Raw genomic sequence first — 19,944 nt, forward strand, 5'->3', positions numbered from 1 at the left:
GCAGACTGAATAAACATGGTGAAGACATATCCTGACATACGTGTAGTCTCTGATTTTAAACCATGCGCTCTCTTTGTTCTGTTCTAACAACTGCCTCTTAGTCTATTTGCAGGGTTTTCATGCGCACAATTAAGTGTTCCGGAATTCTTTTTTTTTTTTCCTTCATGTGCAAACTCAAATGTTCATTGCAGCATTATTCACAAAGCAAAAAATATGGAACAGTTCAGTAATCTGTGGGTCATCCTTGCACAGCCCATGCGAATCTTCTCTGTATTGTTCCGATTTTAGTGTATGTGCTGCCAAAGTGAGCACTGCTCTGGAATTCTTGTTCTTCACAATGTTCTTCATAATTTCTTAGGTCTCACACAGTCAAATGCCTGTGAATAGTCATTGAAACACAAGTAGACATCTTTCTGATACTCTCTGCTTTCAGCCAAGATCCATTTGATGTTGGTTCTCTTCTGAATCTAATTTGAATTTCTGGGTGTTTTCTGTTGATGGTACTGTCGCAACCATTTTAAATTAGCTTCACCAAAATATTATTTGTATGTCATATTAATGATAATTTTTGATAGTTTTAGCATTCTATGGGATCCTTTCTTCACAATGGGCAGAAATACAAATCACTACCCATTAATTGGCCAGGTAGATATCTTCCAAATTTCTTGACATTTTTGTTGCATCAGTTTGTTAAAGCATCTTATTCGGTATTCTGTCCATTCTAGTAGATCTGTTTTTTGCCGGTGTTTTCCGTGCTACTTGGTCTTCTTTTACTACCATCAGTTCTTGATCATATGTTACTTCCTGAAATGATTGAATGTCAACCAATTCTTGGTACAGTAGCTGTATATTCCTCATTCTCCTTTTGATGCTTCATGCATCGTTCAGTATTTTACCTATAGAGTTATTTAGTATTACAACTCAAAGATTAAATTTATTCTGGTCTGTAAGCTTGAGAAATCCCCAAGGTGTTTTTCCCTTTTGACTTGTAACTCAGGTTACAAGTATTTTGCATGTTTTATTGCAGTACTTTTACTTTTTAATGCTCTTTTGGGCCACTTTTTGAAATCTTCTGTTCGGCTTTTTTACTTCATTGGTTCTTCCATTTGCTTTGGTTACTTGACATTCAAGAGCAAGTTTCAGAGTCTCTTGTCTCTTTTCTGTCCTTTTAATGACCTTTTGTTTTCTGCACATCTCATCCCACAACTTTCTAGGTCTTTGACCATTAGTGTTCAAAGTGTCAACTGTATTCTTGAGATAGTCTCCAAATTCAGTAGGTTAACATCTTCATGTTTATGCACCAACTATTAATGCTAAAGATGAAGAAACTGAAGACCTTTGCCAACATTTGCACTCTGAAATTGATCAAACATGCGATCAAGGTGTATTGATAATTACTAGTGATAAGAATACAAAAGGTGGAAATGAAGAAGGCTCTGTAGTTAGAAAATACAATCGTAGTGACAAAAACTGCATCTGAGATTGTGTGATAGAATTTTGCAAGACCAATAACCTATTCATTGGAAACCCATTTAAGTATCTTTTATCCATTGTGTGTGTTTTTGTGTATGGTGTGAGGTATGGGTTTTGTTGCCTTTTTCTGCAAGTGCATATCCCGTGTTGCCAGCACCATTTGTGGAAAGAGACTTTCTTTCCCATTTAGCAGACTTTGATCTTCACTCAACAATCAGTAGTCCATATATTGATAGATTTATTTCTGGGTTCTCAATTCTGTTCCCTGGTCTATGCATCAGGCTGTCTTGCTTCTTTTAGTTGTAAAGATGTTTTGAGGTTGAGGAATAAGAGTCCACTTTGTTCAACTTCAATATTTCTTTGGTTATTCAGGGCCTCTTTCCTTTCCTTATAAAGTTGGTAATTTTTCCAAACAATGTTGTTAGTATTCCAATCAGGATTGCATTGCACCTATACATCACTTTGGGTAGTATTGATATTTTCATTATATTAAGTCCTCTGGCTACCACTTATCTATCAGTTTGCCATACTGTGGTGGCTTACATATTGCTGTAACGCTGGAAGCTATCTCACTGGTTTAAATACCAGCAGAGTCACACAAAATGAACAGATTTTAGCAGAGCTTCTCATTTTGAGTCTCATTATGAAACTACTACTGAAAAAGAAATAGACTATTGACATCTGGGGTTCGCCACAGGAAACCTTATTAGTAACATTGGAACATTGTCAGATTTCATGCCAGCAAGTGAAATAGGCTGTCCACTATGAAGGATTACCCATTGAAAATCTAACGAACAGCAATGAAACATATGATACACTGTTTGAGATTATCCCGCCAGGTTAGAAGATACTCAGAACACAACTGAGTTTTGTGAAGAGCTGTCTCCTTAAAGTACAGTCTGTCATACTGATGTAGATGGAATAAAGCTTGGGGGACCTATATTTGCAGATGGAGTAGAGCTCAAAATGCGAAGAAACAGCTCCCAACCTCTGTTAATAATCAGAATGTGGAATGTATGGAAATACAAATCTAGGGAAGTTGCAAGTCATCAGAAATGAGATGGATTGCATAAAGATCAATATCCTAGGCATTAGTGAGCTGAAATGGGCCATTTTGAATCATACAATCAGTTTACTATGTTGGGAATGACAAATGTTGCATTCATTGTCAAAAGGAACATTTCAAGATCTGTCTTGAAACAATGTTGTCTGTGATAAGATAATAATGTGTCGGCCACATAGCTCAGAAGCCACAAAGCCCACATGGAAGAAGCACACCAGCCTGTGTGACCACGAGGTGTCGAAGGGATCAGGTATCAGGCATCATCAGAACAAAAAATCATATCATTGTGAATGAGGGGCAGTGCGGAGTGGAGAGCCAAAGCCCATTTGTAGGCAATTGGACACCCCCTTACAGAAGGATTGTGGGGAGGACACAAGCCAGTCAGGGTGCAGTGTAGCAATAATGAAACATACAACTTTCCGCTAGTTCCTAAATGCTTCCTCTCCGCCCTCCCGCCCCCCATCATGATCCCAATTCTACCTTAAAAATCCGGCTAGACCAGCGGATGTACACTGGTACAGATGGGAACTGGAAACACAGGGAATCCAGGGTGGATGATCCCTTCAGGACCAGTGGTGAGAATGGCGATGATACTGGAGGGTGGAGGGAGGGTTGGGTAGAAAGGGGGAACCGATTACAAGGATCTATATATAACTTCCTCCCTGGGGGATGGACAACAGAAAAGTGGGTGCAGGGAGATGTCAGACAGTGTAAGATATGACAAAATAATAATTTATAATTTATCAAGGGTTCATGAGGGAGGGGGAAAATGAGGAGCTGATACCAAAGGCTCAAGTGGAGAGCAAATGTTTTGAGAATGATGAAGGCAATGAATGTACAAATGTGCTTTACACAATGGATGTATGTATGGATTGTGATAAGAGTTGTATGTGCCCCTAATAAAATGATTAACAACAACAAAAAATAATAGTGTACCGACAAGGAAGATCAGTCATATAACTATTCAAATTTTTGCATAAACCATTAAGGATAGTGATGAAGGACTCTAACAACTTCTTCAGGCTGAAATTGATCACGCATGCACTGAAGGTGCATTGATAATTCCTGGCAATTGGAATGCAAACGCTAGAAACCGAAGAAGGAACAGTAGTTGGAAAATATGGCCTAGGTGATTGAAATTAAGCTGGACATTACATGATAGAATTCTGCAAGACCAAGAACTTCTTCAACAACTTTTTTAACAACACAGTGACTGTACCCCATGGACCTAACAGAATACACAGCAATCACACTGACTATATCTGTGGGAAGAAATGATGGAGAAGCTCAATATAAGCAACTAAAAGTAGACCGGGGCTGACTGGAATAGACAATTGATTACTCATATGTGAGTTTAGGTTGAAGTTGAGAAAAGTTAAAACAAATCTACAAGAGCCAAAACACAACTTAATGTATGTCTCAACTTGGTTGAAAACAGATTTGACAAATTGAACACTAATGTCAGGAGACTTGATCTGTTGGATCACATCAAGAACATCATACACGAAGAAAGCAAAAAGTCATGAAAAAGACAACAAAGAAAGAAAAGACCAAAGTGGATGTTAGAAGAGACGCTGGAACTTGTTCTGAAATAGAGTGGCTGCAGCAAGCGAAATGGTGTCGTAAACAAAATGAATGGAACATTTTGAAGATCCGCTAGAGAAGATTTGCTTGGTGTTAGAAAGCTGAAAGGGAAGACTGTGCTCAGCGTGTCCCAAACTGAAGAAAATATTCACGCCCAAGTTCCAGTATGGAAGGGTTCTATGGGCAAAAACAATGAAAGATGCAGGAAGTGTCAAAAGACAATGGAAAGACATGGAAAATAAAGAAGATTTTTTAAATTACCAAGGGGACAGTGGGGAAGGAGTGGAGGGGGAAATGAGGAGCTGATGCCAGGGGCTCAAGTAGAAAGAAGATGCTTTGAAAAGGATGATGACAGCATCTGTACAGATGTGTTTGACACAATGGATATATGTATGGATTGTGATAAGAGCTATAAGAGCCCCCAATAAAATGTTTTTTTTAAAAAAAGACAATGGAAAGAATACAGAGTCATTGTACCATAAAATGGGTTGATGTTCAACCGTTTCAAGAGGTAGCATATATATGATCAAGAACCAGTGATACTGAAGGAAAAAATCCAAGCTTCCCTAAGGGGAATTAGGAATAACCCAGGGTCCAGGGAATGACAGAATCGCAGTTCAAATGTTTCAACAATGTTAGCATTGCTGATGTCTATTGGATCTTGGCTGAAAGCAAAGAATACCAGAAAATTCTTACTTGAGTTTTATTAACTATGCAAAGGCATTTGCCTGATAACAACAAATATGGATAACCCTGAAAAGAACGTGAACTCCAGAAAACTTGATTATACTCAGGTAGAAACTGTACATGGCTCAAGGGGCAGCCATTAGAACAGAAGGAGGAAATATCGCATGGTTTAAAATTAGGAACGTGTGCGTCAAGGTTGTAGCCCTTCACCATACTGTGTGAAGAGCAAACAATCCAAGACGCTGGATTATATGAAGAACGTAGCATCAGGATTAGCAGTAAGCTTATTTATAACCTCTAATATCCAGATGGTACAACTTTGCTTGCTGAGGGCCAGGAGAACGGGAAGTACTAGCTGATGAAAAGAACTGCAACCTACAATGTGAATTACAACTCAAAGAAAACCCCAGTCCTTACAACAGGACCAGCACACAGCATCAGGCTAAATGGAGAACAGATTGCGGCTATCAAGGACTTCATTTTGCTTAGAGCCACAATCGATGCTCAGGAAAGGAGTAGGCAAGAAATCAGATTTGCCTTGGATATATCTGTTGCCCAAGACTTCTTTAACGTGTTGAGGAGTCAAGAGGACAATTTGAAGTACCACACCTGATCCCAGCTGTGGTACTTTGAGTCACCTCATATGCATGTGAAATTTGAGCAGTGAATAAGGAAACCAGAGAATGGTCAATGTGTTTGAATAAGAGTGTTTGCCAAGAATATTTCCAGTACCATGGACAAACAAATCTGCCTCAAAAGAAGTACAGAGAGACTGCTGCTTTTTAAAAAAAATCATTTTATTGGGGGCTCGTACAACTCATCACAATCCATCCATCCATCCATTGTGTCAAACACATTTGTACATTTGTTGCCATCATCATTCTCAAAACATTTGCTTTCTACTTGAGCCCTTAGTATCAGCTCCTCATTTTTCCCCTCCCTCCCCAGCCCTCCCTCCCTCACGAACCCTTGATAATATATAAATTATTATTTTGTCATGTCGTAGACTGACCGATGTCTCCCTTCACCCATTTTCTGTTGTCTATCCCCCAGGGACGGGGTTATATGTAGACCTTGTAATCGGTTCCCCCTTTCTACCCCACCTTCCCTGCAGCCTCCTGGTATTGCCACTCTCACCACTGGTCCTGAGGGGTTCATCTATCTTGGATTCCCTGTGTTTCCAGTTCCTACCTGTACCAGTGTACATCCTCTAGTCTAGCCAGATTTGTAAGGTAGAATTGGGATCATGAGAGTGGGGGCAGGAAACATTTAAGAACTAGAGGAGAGTTATATGTTTCATCATTGCTACATTACATCCTGACTGGCTCGTCTCCTCCCGCCGACCCTTCTGTAAGGAGATGTCCAGTTGCCTACAGATGGGCTTTGGGTCTCCATTCCACCCTCCCCTTCATTCCCAATGATAGGATTTTTTGTTCTTTGACTCCTGGTACCTGATTCCATGGACACCTCGTGATCACACAGGCTGGTGTGTTTCTTCCATGTGGGCTTTTTTTCCTTCTCAGCTAGATAGCTGCTTGTTTATCTTCAAGCCTTTAAGACCCCAGATGCTTTATTTTTTGATAGCCGGGCACCATCAGCTTTCTTCACCACATTTGCTTATGCACCCACTGTGAGACTGCTGCTTAGAAGCAAATATGGCTGCAAAAATGGGCTCAAATATTAGTGATTGTGAGGATGGCAAAAGAATGGGCAATGTTTCTTCTGTTGTGTGGATGGTCGCTATGGATTGGAACCAACTCAGCAGCACCTAACAATAACAAATCTCCCAATCCATGAGCATGGAATGTCCTTCCATTTTTTTCAGGCCTCTTTTAGTCTCGTGTGGATTTACAATCTTGAAACCGACTGGGGCAGTTCTACTTCATCCTAGAGGAACCCTATGAATTGCAATTTACTGGACGGCAATGAGATTTTTAGTCTCTTGTAATAGTATTTTACTGTATCATTGTATAAGTCTTTTACATTCCTATTATGTTTATTCCTAGGCATTTAGGGGGCTATTGTAAATATATCACTTTTTGTTTCCTTTTTGGAATTCTTGTTTGTATAAAGGAATTCAACTTGTCTTTGTGTATTGATCTTGTACCCTGCAAGGTCACTGAATTCTTTGTTAGATATAGTAATGTATACTCTGGATAGAGGGTGTCATTATCTGCAAATAGAAATAGCCTTACTTCTTCCTCTTTTGAAGATTCTAACTTGCCTCTAACTTGTTGAGTTAGTTAAAGTTTATTGTGCCAACCTGGCCAATAAAAACATGTGGGGTTAATTGAAGGGCAGAGAGATAAATGGCTCAGTGAGCCTCACCTTTCTAGTTCTTGGGTCTCTTGCTTTGTGATGGTCGGACCAGGGTGCAGCTGCCTTAGCCAGTTCCCTGCTTCAGCTGGCAAGGCTCACTTCCTGCAAGACATCTCCAAGGAGAAGCTGTATGGACCTACCCTGATACAACCCTGGGTGCTGGAGCACCTGTGTGGAGACCCCTGCCAGCGCTGAGATGCTTACACATCCACTGATTCGGCTTTCCTCCTGCAATTGGCATCATAGTGTGTATTTTGTGAGATGGAGGAGGACTTTGTGGATTGGTTTTGGACATATGGGTTAATGTTGGACTTGTGGATTTTGGCAGCACTGGGTTAGGATGTTTTCTTGATGTACACTCAACCTTTATATAAAACTCTCTCTTATACATGAGTTTCTGTGGATTTGTTTCTCTAATGTACCAAGACTAACACACTTGTCATCAGAGAGAACCTCTTATCTTTCTGAGTACAAACGCTGTCTTTTCTTGTCCAGTTCAAAACAGATAGGCTTAGCACACAGTCCAGTTTAAGCAATCAATCCATGTTTCATATCAGACAAAAGTATATTAGATGTTTACTTAATATAAATAAGTCTGAGGAATCAGTTTGTAAAGAAAAAATCAGGTCATAAAATGCCTTGAAACTCAATAAGGCATGCAAGATTGTTTTTACAGGGTTTCTGTTGTTACATAAGTGTATTAATTATTTTTAACATTTATCCAACAAGAAATGTAGTAAAAAGTGAAAATTCTCTATTTCATCACCCCTAGATAATTATTGTTGACTGTTTAATGCCTTTACAATGTATACCCAAGGAGATACACACACACACACACACACACACACACAATATGTATATCTAGAGCTATACACATACACACAAGGGGGCTTCAGAAAGTCAGGAAAAAAAATGGAATGTGTGAGTGTGTGTGTGTGTGTGTGTGTGTGTGTGTGTGTGTGGCATAAATAGCAAAAATGCAGTCACACGTTGTCATTTGCTTTTTATTCATCTGGAGATTGTTTTATGTCTATATTTAGATCCTTGTGTTTTAAACAGGACTGGATTGAATTTAAGTATAGCTGGTTTAGGTAACAGTTTTATTGCTGACTGGCATTTAGATAGTTTGCAGTTTCTCACTGTCACAAGGATGTAATTAATCACTCATATTTTCACTCTTGTTTCAATATTTCTATAGAATAGAAACTTCAAAGAGAAATGGCCAAAGTGCATGCCTGTTTTCAAGTTTGATAATATAGTTCCACCTTGTCATTTGAAAACACTGTTGGAGAATCTTAAGCAATGGAACACTTTCCAACATTGATGTTGGATTCGTGAAATTTAAAACTCAGGGTTGACAAAGACTTGTTAAGAGGCCATTTCAGGGGCCGGCCCAAATCCCAACTATGTGGACACCTGCCCCGTCCCCCAGAAGAATTTATTTCAGAGGACAGCACTGAAGCTGCAGCTCCGGGAGAGGGACGTGTCTGATCAGAGCACATGGGAGCAAATGAAGGGGGAGGAAGAGAGAGTGGAGCATATCCTGGCCCACCAAGCCTTAAGGACTGTATTCCCGCTCAGAGCGGCCAATCCACAAAGCAGACCATATGGCTGACCCCACTATGAGACACAACATCCCTCACTGACCCATAGCCCTACAGGGGACAACACTGGAGACACAGTGTGGGAATTCCACCCGATCTGAGCCCTCTATACGGAGGCAAAACACTTAATGGCATGGAACAGAACGGCAAGGGGAAAAGAGCAACAAAGTCCCCAGGGAATACCAAAAATAGACTTTGGGCCAGGGCTTGGGTGCCCCATCAGACACGACTGGAAAACACTCCTAAACGCCAACAAAAAGTCCTTGAACTAACTACAAACTTTTCTTTCTTGTTGTGTGGTTTTGTTGTTTTTTTGTCATTGGCTTGTTGTTGTTTTGTTTTCTTTTATTGCTTGGTGTTGCCCTGTCTTGTTTTTTGTGCATGTTATTATCTCTGCAGGTCTGTCTAAATAAGATAGGCTGGATGAACAATTTGGAGGAGAAAACGACAGGACTGACAGTTCTGGGGGGACATGGGAGAGGGGGGCGTGGGGGGGGGGAAAGGAAGTGGTGTTAACAAACCCAGGGACAAGGGAACAACAAGTGATCCAAATTGGTGGTGAGGAGGGTGTAGGAGGCCTGGTAAGGCGTGACCAAAGGTTATGTAACTGAGAGGAACTACTGAAACCCAAATGAAGGCTGAACATGATAGCGGGGCAAGAGGAAAGTCAAAGGAAATAGAGGAAAGAGCTAGGAGGTCTAGATAAAGGCTTGTACACAGGTATATATATTTCCATATGAGGATGTGGAAATAGATTTATGTGCATATATGTACAGGTTTAGTATTAAGGTAGCAGAAAGACATTGGGCCTCCACTCAAGTACTCCCTCAATGCAAGAATACTTTGTTCTATTAAACTGGCATTTCATGATGCTCACTTTCCTGACAATCGCTGAAGACAAACTGGGCGCATAAACAAATGTGGTGAAGAAAGCTGATGGTGCCTGTCTATCAAAAGAGTTGGCATCTGGGGTCTTAAAGGCTTGAAGATAAACAAGCGGCCATCTAGCTCAGAAGCAACAAAGCACATGGAAGAAGCACACCAGCCTGTGCGATCACAAGATGTCGAAGGGATCAGGTATCAGGCATCATCAGAACAAAAAGTCATACCACTGTGAATAAGGGGGAGTGTGGGGTGGAGACCCAAAGCCCATCTGTAGGCAATTGGACATCCCCTTACGGAAGGGTTGCGGGGAGGAGATGAGCCAGTCAGGGAGCAGTGTAGTAAAGATGAAACACAACTTTCCTCTAGTTCCTAAATGCTTCCTCCCCACCCACTATCATGATTCAAATTCTACTTACAAATCTGGCTAGACCAGAGGATGTACACTGGTACAGATAGTACCTGGGAATCCAGGGCAGATGATCCCTTCAGGACCAGTGGTGCAAGTGGCGATACCGGGAGGGTGGGTTGGAAAGGGGGAACCGATTATAAGGATCTACGAATCCAGGGCAGATGATCCCTTCAGGACCAGTGGTGCAAGTGGCGACACCGGGAGGGTGGAGGAGGGTGGGTTGGAAGGGGGAACCGATTATAAGGATCTACATATAACCTCCTCCCTGGGGGAAGGACAGCAGAAAAATGGGTGTAATGACAGTGTAAGATATGACGAAATAATAATTTATAAATTATCTAGAGTTCATGGGGGAGTGGGGAGGGAGGGGAAAAATGAGGAGCTGATGTCAGGGGCTTAAGTGGAGAGCAAATGTTTTGAGAATGATGAGGGCAACTGCTCCACACAGCTTCCGAGGCGATAAAACTTTAGCGGAACAGAAAGCCTGCCCTTCATAACCGCTGGTGGATTTGAACTGCTGACATTGTGATTAAAAGTCCAATGAAGCCCCAGCCTATGCAACCACGAGGTGTCGAAGGGATCAGGTATAAGGCATCATCAGAACAAAAAATCTTACCATAGTGAATGATGGGGGGAGTGCGGAGTGGAGATCCAAAACCCATTAGTAGGCCACTGGAGATCCCCTTGCAGAGAGGTCTCGGGGAGGAGATGAGCCAGTCAGGGTGCGATGTAACAACGATGAGAAATACAACTTTCCTCTAATTCCTAAATGTTTCCTCCTCGCTCCCACTACCATGACTCGAATTCGACCTTGTAAGTCTGGCTATACCAGAGGATGTACACTGGTACAGATAGGAACTGAAAATACAGGGAATCCAGGGCGGATGAGCCCTGCAGGACCAGTGGTGTGAGTGCCAAAACAGGGAGAGTAAAGGGAGAGTGGGTAGGGAAGGGGGAACCGATTACAAGGATGTATATGTGACCTCTTCCCTGGGGGACAGACAACCGAAAAGTGGATGAAGGGAGACGTCGGACAGGGCAAGATATGATAAAATACCCATTTATAAACTATCAAGGGCTCATGCGGGAGGGGGGAGCGGGGAGGGAGAGGAAAATGAAGACCTAATGTCGGGGGTTTAAGTGGAGAGAAAATGTTTTGAGAATGATGTACAAATGCGCTTTACACAATTGATGTGTGTATGGATTGCGAGAACAGTTGTATGAGCCCCTAATAAAATGTTTAAAAAAAATTAAATTCATAGCTTTGGGGAAAAAAAGTCCAACGTAACCTACTATGGCACCAGAGCTCCTGTTTATTCTAAAGACCTGTCCAAATTGGGATGGAAAAGGGGACAGACCGGAGAAATTGAGGAGGTAGAATTAGTGGGGTTTGGTAATTGTTTGGACAGGTCAGTGCCTTGAATCTTTGTTTCTGGCTGCATAGAAGTTGCATCCATCAAGGTTGGAACTTGGGGTGACAGGCTGGCTTTGCTCCCTTTCCAGACTGCTCATCTTAACAATGGCACCACTCTTTCTCCTGTCTGCTCAAGCCCAGGCCTACTCGTTGGCCGTTCTTAATTCCTTTTTCTCATCCCATATCCAGTTCTTCAGCAAGTCCCGTCAGACTTAAAATATAATCTAATTTATGTAATCTAATTTTGAAAGTAGAGCTGACAGGCTTGCTGATGAATTGAAACATCTTCTAAATCTGATCTCTTATTCCTACAGCATCCCCCCCCTCCTTCATGCCACGTCACCTCTCACCTGGACAGCTGCTGCAGCCTTCCAGCTCGTCTCCCCACTTCCACTCACACCCCACAGGCATGCCCGCAGAGGGATTGTAGCCACTCCACATACATACACAGAGGGATTTTTTTCTTTAATATAAATCAGATGATATCACTCCCTCGCTTAAACTTTTATTGGTTTCTCTTAGAATAACAGCTACACTTCTTACCCTTTCGATAGGCCTTCCATGGTCTGGCTCCTGCCTATTTTTATGACCAGCGATTATTCTATTTGTTAATTGCTGTATAAACACATTGGCATTCTTGCTGTTTCTCAAATATGCTCAGCTTTTTCTCCGCCCTACGTCTGTGCCCAAGCTGTATTTGCAGAAAGCACTCTTCCTTGACCTTCTTGTTAGCTCATTTTTCAGGTTCAATGCAATCGTCTCCAAGGAGACTTCTCTGTGTATCTAAGTTGACCTCTTCCATTCACTATGGCAGTTTCCTGGTTTGGTTTGGTTTCATAGCAGAATCACTGTTTGAACTTGTTTCTTATTTGATTATATATGCCTGTTGACACCCCCACCCCCTGCAGTACAGTAAGCTCTCTGAGAGGAGGAGACCAGCATGGCAAATGAATTTTGGCGCAGAGTAAACCCTTAATAAACAGTGGCTTGCTGGATGAATCATTTTTGAATCACAGGGAAGCATATGCTTTTCTAGACAACGCTGGTTACCTTGTTCCTACCTGGGCTGTCCACCTGGGATTCAAAGGATCTAGGGCTGTGTCTTGGCAGCTAGCACTAGGGGGTGCTGGAATAGAGTTTCTAGGGCAGAGCCAGTGAGACAAGCTTCTGTGCTGGGGGTACCATTAGCTTTACTGTTCATCGGAAAAGGAATTTAGTGATGATTTTGTCAAGGTCTGTACTAAGTGTACTACCTACTACCCATAGTAGTACATTTAGCACTTGAAATGTGTCTAGTCCAATTCAGATGTGCCATAAATATATACACTGAATTCCAATCATTGGGAGTGGCACTAAATGTAATCTATTGAGTTATTTTTAGTATTGTTTCTGCATTAAAAAAGTAATATTCCAGATGTGTTGGTAAGTCCTGTCAAGTTGGGGCCATCTCATTGCCACCATACAAACGCTGCCTGGTCATCCATCCCTCACCGTGTTTGAGCCCATCATTGCAACCGCTTTGTCAACCCATTTTATCCAGGGGCTTCCTCTTTTTTGTTGCCCTTCTGCTTTACCAATTGTGATGTCAAAATGCTTTAGGGCAAAGGAAAGATCTGATTAAACGGAATCTCATTGTACTTTTGAAATGTAGTTTTTGGAAAATTGTAAATTGCACATCTAGCTCCTCTTTGTGGAGTATATCATATTCCTATTGGACTGAAGGGCACTGCTAGTCCAAAATGCCCGCTAGTCTAAGCCATGTTCTTCAGTTGCTACAGTGATAGGTTACCTCATGCATTGGGCTTAGTGCTTGATAGATGTCCTCATGCACAAGTTTGTGGCCTGAGTGCTGTACTGGTCCTCCTTACCTCCCTGGCCCTTCATCAGACCATTAAGGTTTTTGTTTGAAGGCTCCTTGATTTAAGAAACATGAATGGGCTTTGCTTCTGGTTAGTTTTTTCCCTTTTGGGGGGTGTGTGGGGGTGGGTTGGGTAGATAAGGGATTGTTTCCTGAAGGAGGTTGAAATGGGAAGAAAAGGCCACTGAGGTGATAGGTAACTGATCATCACTACGTATTTATTGAATGAATCAGGCCAGGAATAAGCAATAGCTCTCCTATTAAAAGCTCCATCTGGAGTTGCTGTTACTTAGAAGGATCTCTGGAGGCAATGTGGATGAGGCTTTTAATCTCAAGGTCAGCAGTTCAAAACGACCAGCTGTTCCTTGGGAGAAAGATAAGGCTGTCTGCTCCTATAAAGACCTACAGTCTCAGAAGCCCTACACAGGTTCTCTGTGAGTTGGAAGCCACTCAGAGACATCGGTTTTGACTTGTTAAAATGCATGCTCTCTTGTGGTGCCATCGTGAAGGACTCAGCTGCCAACTGAAGAGTTGGCGGTTTGAACCCACTGGCTGCCCTGAGGAGAAAATGTGGCAGGCAGGCAGTTTCCGTAAAGATTACAGCCTCAGAAGCCCTGAGCGCAGTCCTACGCTGTCCTATAGGGTTGCTATGAATCAAAATTGATGGCAGTTGGCTTATCATTTGTATATTATAAATATGTGTCTATTGGGGCTTCAAAATGCATGTGGAAAAATCCCCTTATCTTTCAACTCCATTTCCCCCCACGAACTTCATACATAATGTCTTTGATATTGTTTGGTATTAATAAGGTATCGAGAACTTCACCTTTGGAATGCTTACATATGGTGAGAGCTGGTCTTTCCCCAGAAACAGATGAAACCACCTATCCAACAAATACATAGAACGTTTGACTTTGTCCACTTAGTCTCTGTTAACGTTATTCTGTAAAGAAGAAATGTGTAAAGAACCGAGATCAGGCTGTTCCACTGAGAATTAATATTTCTCCAGCAAATTGTACAATTAACTAACCGTCATTCAGTGGCAAGTAGACAGGGCCTTGTAACAAAGAAGTCCATTTTAGTTATTGGAGACCACTGAGAATACTAGAACTGTGACAAGAAGCCCTGGTGGGGTAGTGGGTTATGCATTGGCTTGCTAACCACAAAGTCAGTAGTTCAAACCCACTAGCCACTCCACAGGAGAAAGGTGGGGCTTTCTACTCCCATAAAGATTACAGCCTCAGAAACTCGCAGAGGGCAATTCTACTCTGTTCTATAGCGTCTTTATGGGTTGGAATTGGCTCAAAGGCGCTGCTCGTTTTGTTTTCCAGGGTTTGTGATTAGAGAGGCTTTCTGGAAACACAAGATAGAGGACAGATTTATAGGATGCATGTATATGAGACAGGAATTCAGGAATCCTGATTGGCTCTTTGCCCCACTGATTTGTTCCCCAATTGGTTCCCGAACCCCCCACCCCCACCCCCAACCAAGGATTTCGCTTTTCTGAGTCGTCCTTTGCATTTTTTCCGATTCTAAAAGTTATCATTCAGACTCAGAGCTGTAGCCTTAAATTGTGATCTCCATGCTCCAATTCACGGTGGCGCCCTGAAGCCTTCACGTCCAAGGGCCAGCAGTGGGCTGACGTCTTCATTCGGTTCCACATGAGCTAATGAAGCCCTTTCCCTCTGCTTGACCGTGCTTGGCACCGCACCAACATCTGGGGGGTGGTGATGGCAATTCTTAACATCCCGAGGATGGCTCCAGAACTAAATTGCCTCTCACAAGTCTTTGCTCAGTATGAAGTCAGCTTTAATCAGCCCTATACCACCGGCTTCAAAAATGGGAGGCTGGCAGCTTTTCATTTCAGGGTAGTGACCTACCTGGGAGGCCTAAAGAATGATGTGACAGTGTTCCAGGGACCTCCTCCCTGCTGCTCTGCCCGTGTGCAGGCGCAGTGCACACGGGGGAGGGTGGGAAGAGGCAAGACAGCGGGCCTTTATGTTGCGCGGGTGGGTGGAAAGGACCCGCAGTGCTGCGTGGAGTGGTCATATTCCACATGCCTCTGGCAGACTGTCACTTTCAGTCAATTCAGTGACAAGTTCTTTGCTGCCTTTTTTTGCCTCCCCCTTAGAGACTCATTAAGCTGTAGAATTATTTCAGCATTAGGGCATTTGATCCATGTCTCCTGGATCCAGTCTGATGCAGGTATCAAGACCCGTCCCACCTCATTTCTTCCCTTCTGCCCTCTACCAACAGTTAGAAACAGACACCTGCCAAGCAGAGGACTGCCTGACAGACAGTATGTGGCAGTGGCTGCATTCCCATTGGGCCCTTGGAGAAGTCTGAGATCCTTGATGTGCCGCACAGTGCTTACAAGTTGGGCTGCTAGCCGCAAGACGGGGCTTTCGACTCCCATAAAGAGCTACAGTCACGGAAACTCACAGGGCAATTCTGCCCTGTCCTACAAGGCCCCTGTGAGTCGGAATCAGCGTGATGACAGTGAGTTTGGGCTTTTGGGTGTGGCTGATGTGTTTTAGCAAGCCCTGACTGTCCAAAAGTTCAGCTGCCAACCCAAAAGGTTGGCAGACTGTCACTTTCAGTCAATAGCTCGAACCCCCAGCTATTTCAAAAAGATGTGCGTCTGCCTCCATGAAGATCCACCGTCCTGGAAACCCTGTGGAACGGAGCTGCTCTGTCCCGTGAGGCCCTCGGGGTCGGACTTCCACTCAACGGCAGTGGGTTTTTTGGTTCTGGTTTTGTGGCTTTGCTGTATCTTGACTCACAGACTCGTGTTTCAACACCTGTGTCTCCTGACACACCTCCCAGTCCCCGGAGTCTTTGGAAACCTGCCTTCCTGCAGATGTGCTACTTTCCTTCTGCCTCAACTCATCTCTCGGTTTTCTTTCAGCCTCAGTCCTCTGTCCTCGTCTCCACAGCCATCCCTTCTGGAAGGAGCCTCTTAGACTCCACTGGTGATGGCTCTTTTCATGGGCTCCCCGCCTTTTCCATCCATGGGATTGAGCTGTAATTGGTCCAGCCATCGTGATGGATTCTGAGAGGAGCTTTCGATGCAGGCCAGACAGTGAGCGCCCCCTCAGGATGCCTACTGAAATGGGGGCTGGCGGGTGGGGGGACGAGTGCTCTATTCTTCTACTAGAATGACTAAACTGATGGAACAAATTACTAGCGGAAATCTTTGAAATCTTTGTCACAGTTTCAGGACAGTGTGCCTGAAAATGTAACCAACTGAAAGGAAGGCAGAGGGAGATTCCCAGACGCTTAAAACACTGGAGTCCCTGACTCAGACCACACCTGAAACCAAGAGATTTGATTTCATTTTATTCCTAGGGTAATTTGAGTTTCTGTCTCTGGAGAGAAAAACGGGACTTTCTACTCCTGTGAAGAGTGACCGTCTCAGAAACCCACGGGGCAGACCCACCCGTGCGAGAGTCCCCATGAGTCAAAATGGGCTTGCTGGCAATGAGTTTGGTTTGGTTTTCTGTCCTGTGCAATGAAAACCTTGCCTAACCAAACAAACACACTGTTGAGAATGAGGGGGATGGGAACAGAGACCCAAACCCATCTGTAGACAATGGGACATTCCCTCACAGAAGGGTCGCAAGAAAGGGATGGGTCAACCAGGGCACAGTAGAGCACCGACGAAACACACAGTAGTCCTCTGGTTCCTTGAGGTCCTCACCCTCCACTATCATGACCCCAGTCCTGCCTTTCACTGTGGGCTAGACCGGAGCATGTACACAGGTACAGGTAAGAGCTCAGGACACATGGAATCCAGGTCAGATAAACCTCTCAGGAACAGAAATGGGAGTAGTGAGACTAGGAGGGTAGGAAGAAGGTGGGGAGAGGAGATGGGAAGAAATGATGGGAAGAAACCATGGGGGAAGGGAAACAGTGGTTGGTGTAAGATATGAAATTAATAATTATAATTTATCAAGGGGTCACGAGGGTGGGTAAAATTTATCAAGTGGGGTGGGTAAAAAGAGGAGCTGATACCAAGGGCTCAACCAGAATGTGAATGTTTAGAAAATAATGATGGCAACATATGTACAAATATGCATGATACAATTAATGTATGGATTATTATAAGAGCTTCAAGAACCCCAATAAAATGATCTTAAAAAAAACTTGCCTACGACAATGCTTATCAGCTTACTTCTACTTCCATTTTTCATCTGCTCTACTTCGGTTTCTCCCTCTGGGCCTTATTCAGTCAGAGGTAGCACCTCGTTCATATCCCAAGCCTAATTCTCAATCCCTCCTTCCAAGGACTCACACTAGTATAATCCCATACATGCATATACTTATGTGGGCTTTGAAACGAGTCCTGGTGGCACAACGGCTTAAGTGTGGAGATGCTAACCACCAGGTCAGGGGTTCAAATCCATCAGTTGCTGTCTGGTCCTGTCTTGGAAACTCAAAGGGGCAGTTCTCCCCTGTCCTATAGGGTCACTGTGATTTGGAATTGACGGTTTGGAGCTCTGAAGTCTAACAAGGGCTTCCCTATCTCATTTGATCTTCACATCCTGTAAGAAAGGTAGAGGCAACATTATGACCTCCTTTCTTCAGCTGAGGACACAAGTTAATAAAAGCTATAAATGAAAGAGGTCATTATTGCCTGAAGGATGGGAGGAAAAGCTTTCTGAAGGAAGTCAAATCTAATTTAAAAATAAAAAGGCTCAGATTTGGACCAGCAGAGCAGAGCGGGTGTCGCTCAGAGTCAGGGCAACAACAGAAACAGCCGCACGGCCAGGAGAAGAGTGTGGTGCACCTCAGGGGATTCAGTACATTCAATGTAGGAGCCCGGTGAACGTGAGCTCGTGACTGCACTTTTCTCATCCCTCACGTCATTTCCCCTTCAACTGTTTGATATAAAAGAGGTGCTGGGACCACAACCCTATTTAGCTCAAACCTTGTGTACAATCTAGCATGCTCGTCAAATTGCAAGGGCAGCCATCAGGCTCTGCTTCTCCACAGAGAAGGTAGAAGGACCTGGGAACTAGTCTACCCACCATGTGACTTCTTTTCGATGCTAGGGGCACACATAGCACACAGTAGGCCCATAGTTAAGTACTATTGGATTGATTCAAATCATCTGCTTTGGGAAGAAGTTATTTGCCTAGTGAGCCTGGTTTCTCAGTACATCAACACTTCATCAAACCTCTGTCAGATCAGATTCTCAATAGGGTATCTTAAATACATGTTATTAAAATACCTAAATAGAAGTCCCATCTGCTTGAATAGACTGAGCCCGATGAATCAGCTAGAGAGGTGGGAGGCTGAGCCAGCCAGACATGAACTGGGGAACAGGCAGCTCTCTCTCTTTCCCACCCCGGAGCACTCACACTCGAATGTGCAGCTGTACAAAGAGAGCCGGCTCAACCAGCCGACAAGAAAACCAAACCAAACGGGAGGACTGAAGCGAGCCACAGGGCCGGGGCTGCGAGCTTTTTTGAGGCCTGGCCGAGGACCAGCCTGAAGCCTTTGTCTGAGCAGGAGGAAGGGGTGGTTTGGGACTTGCCCCTGTCCTGATTCCTGGGCTTCTGGCATCTATATTGTATATCCTGCAATTGAAGAAAGCACTAGAAAGAAAGAGCAAGGGAGGGAGAGAAAAAGAGAGAGACGGAAAGACGGAAAAAGACAACACCGACTTTTTTGTCTGAACTGTCAGTGGTGACGATGATGACTTGACCTGCAATGAAATCCAGTGACGGAAAAGTGTTGGGGAGCTACCTTCTTGTTTCCTTCCCCCACAGCACGGTGCACCAGCTCCGTCCACTCTGGAATTTCCAAATGGCCTTGGCGTCCAGAGTCACACTCACAGCCAGCTCCTCCGTGACCACGGTCGCCCCTTTCCCACCTCCCATTAAGGACGTGGGTTGTAGATTGCACTTTTTGATCTTGTGTAAAGGGGAGAAATATCTCTGGGTTACTCTGCACCAAACCAAAATCCGTGTTTTAAAATGCTCTCGTCTAAGCGCTACTCCTCTTGGTAGCATCTAACACTTGCATATAAAAGGCGCTCAATAAACTACCTGTTCAATTGAACCAAACTGCTCTTCAGTTCTATTTTCAAAAAGTCTGATATGCTTTATTATCACTACCAGTGATCTACTGTCCCCCTGTGTCTTCCATGCTGTCCCTCTGTGTCCTGCATACCTATGTCCTTAACCCCATCCCCCGTCCATGTGCGTACACACCTGCAAACACAGGCTCATTCTTTGCCCCTTTCCGATATTTATGGCATTTCTGTTGGGCTTGGTGTAGAGTATTTTCTTTATTCGAATGATAGAGGAAGTGAGATGGGTAATGTATCAGAGTCCAAAGACCTGGATTCTGCTCCCAGCTTTGTCAGTGACTCGCTTTGGGTGTCAGTTAAGTGACTGCTCAGATTTCTATCTCTGAAATAAGAAAAATCAGTCATATGTGTCCAACTGACCTCCCAGGTAGGTTACAAGTGTCAAATGAGCTAAAATATTCGAAAGTGCTCTGAGGACAATGAAAGTTTCTAAAGAACGATCTTAATATAATAGGACTCCATCCTTCCTCCCAATTCACGTATTAAGTAGAGCACACATGGAAGCATCAGGAAGGATGGGGGACCACAAGAGGGAGAAGAGAAACAGAAGA

General features: G+C 43.5%; 1 non-coding gene across 1 annotated transcript; it reads right to left on the reverse strand.

Annotated features, from left to right (window-relative positions):
- Positions 1–207: 207 nt before the first annotated feature.
- On the reverse strand, positions 208–312 carry LOC115870953. The gene has a single exon (XR_004047014.1). It is a non-coding gene; the product is annotated as a U6 spliceosomal RNA (small nuclear RNA).
- Between the last annotated feature and the right edge of the window lie 19,632 nt (positions 313–19,944).

This window comes from Echinops telfairi, unplaced genomic scaffold, assembly GCF_000313985.2.
Source record: "Echinops telfairi isolate 266 unplaced genomic scaffold, ASM31398v2 ScPeMD7_3509;HRSCAF=4178, whole genome shotgun sequence".
In the NCBI taxonomy this organism is placed as follows: domain Eukaryota; kingdom Metazoa; phylum Chordata; class Mammalia; order Afrosoricida; family Tenrecidae; genus Echinops; species Echinops telfairi.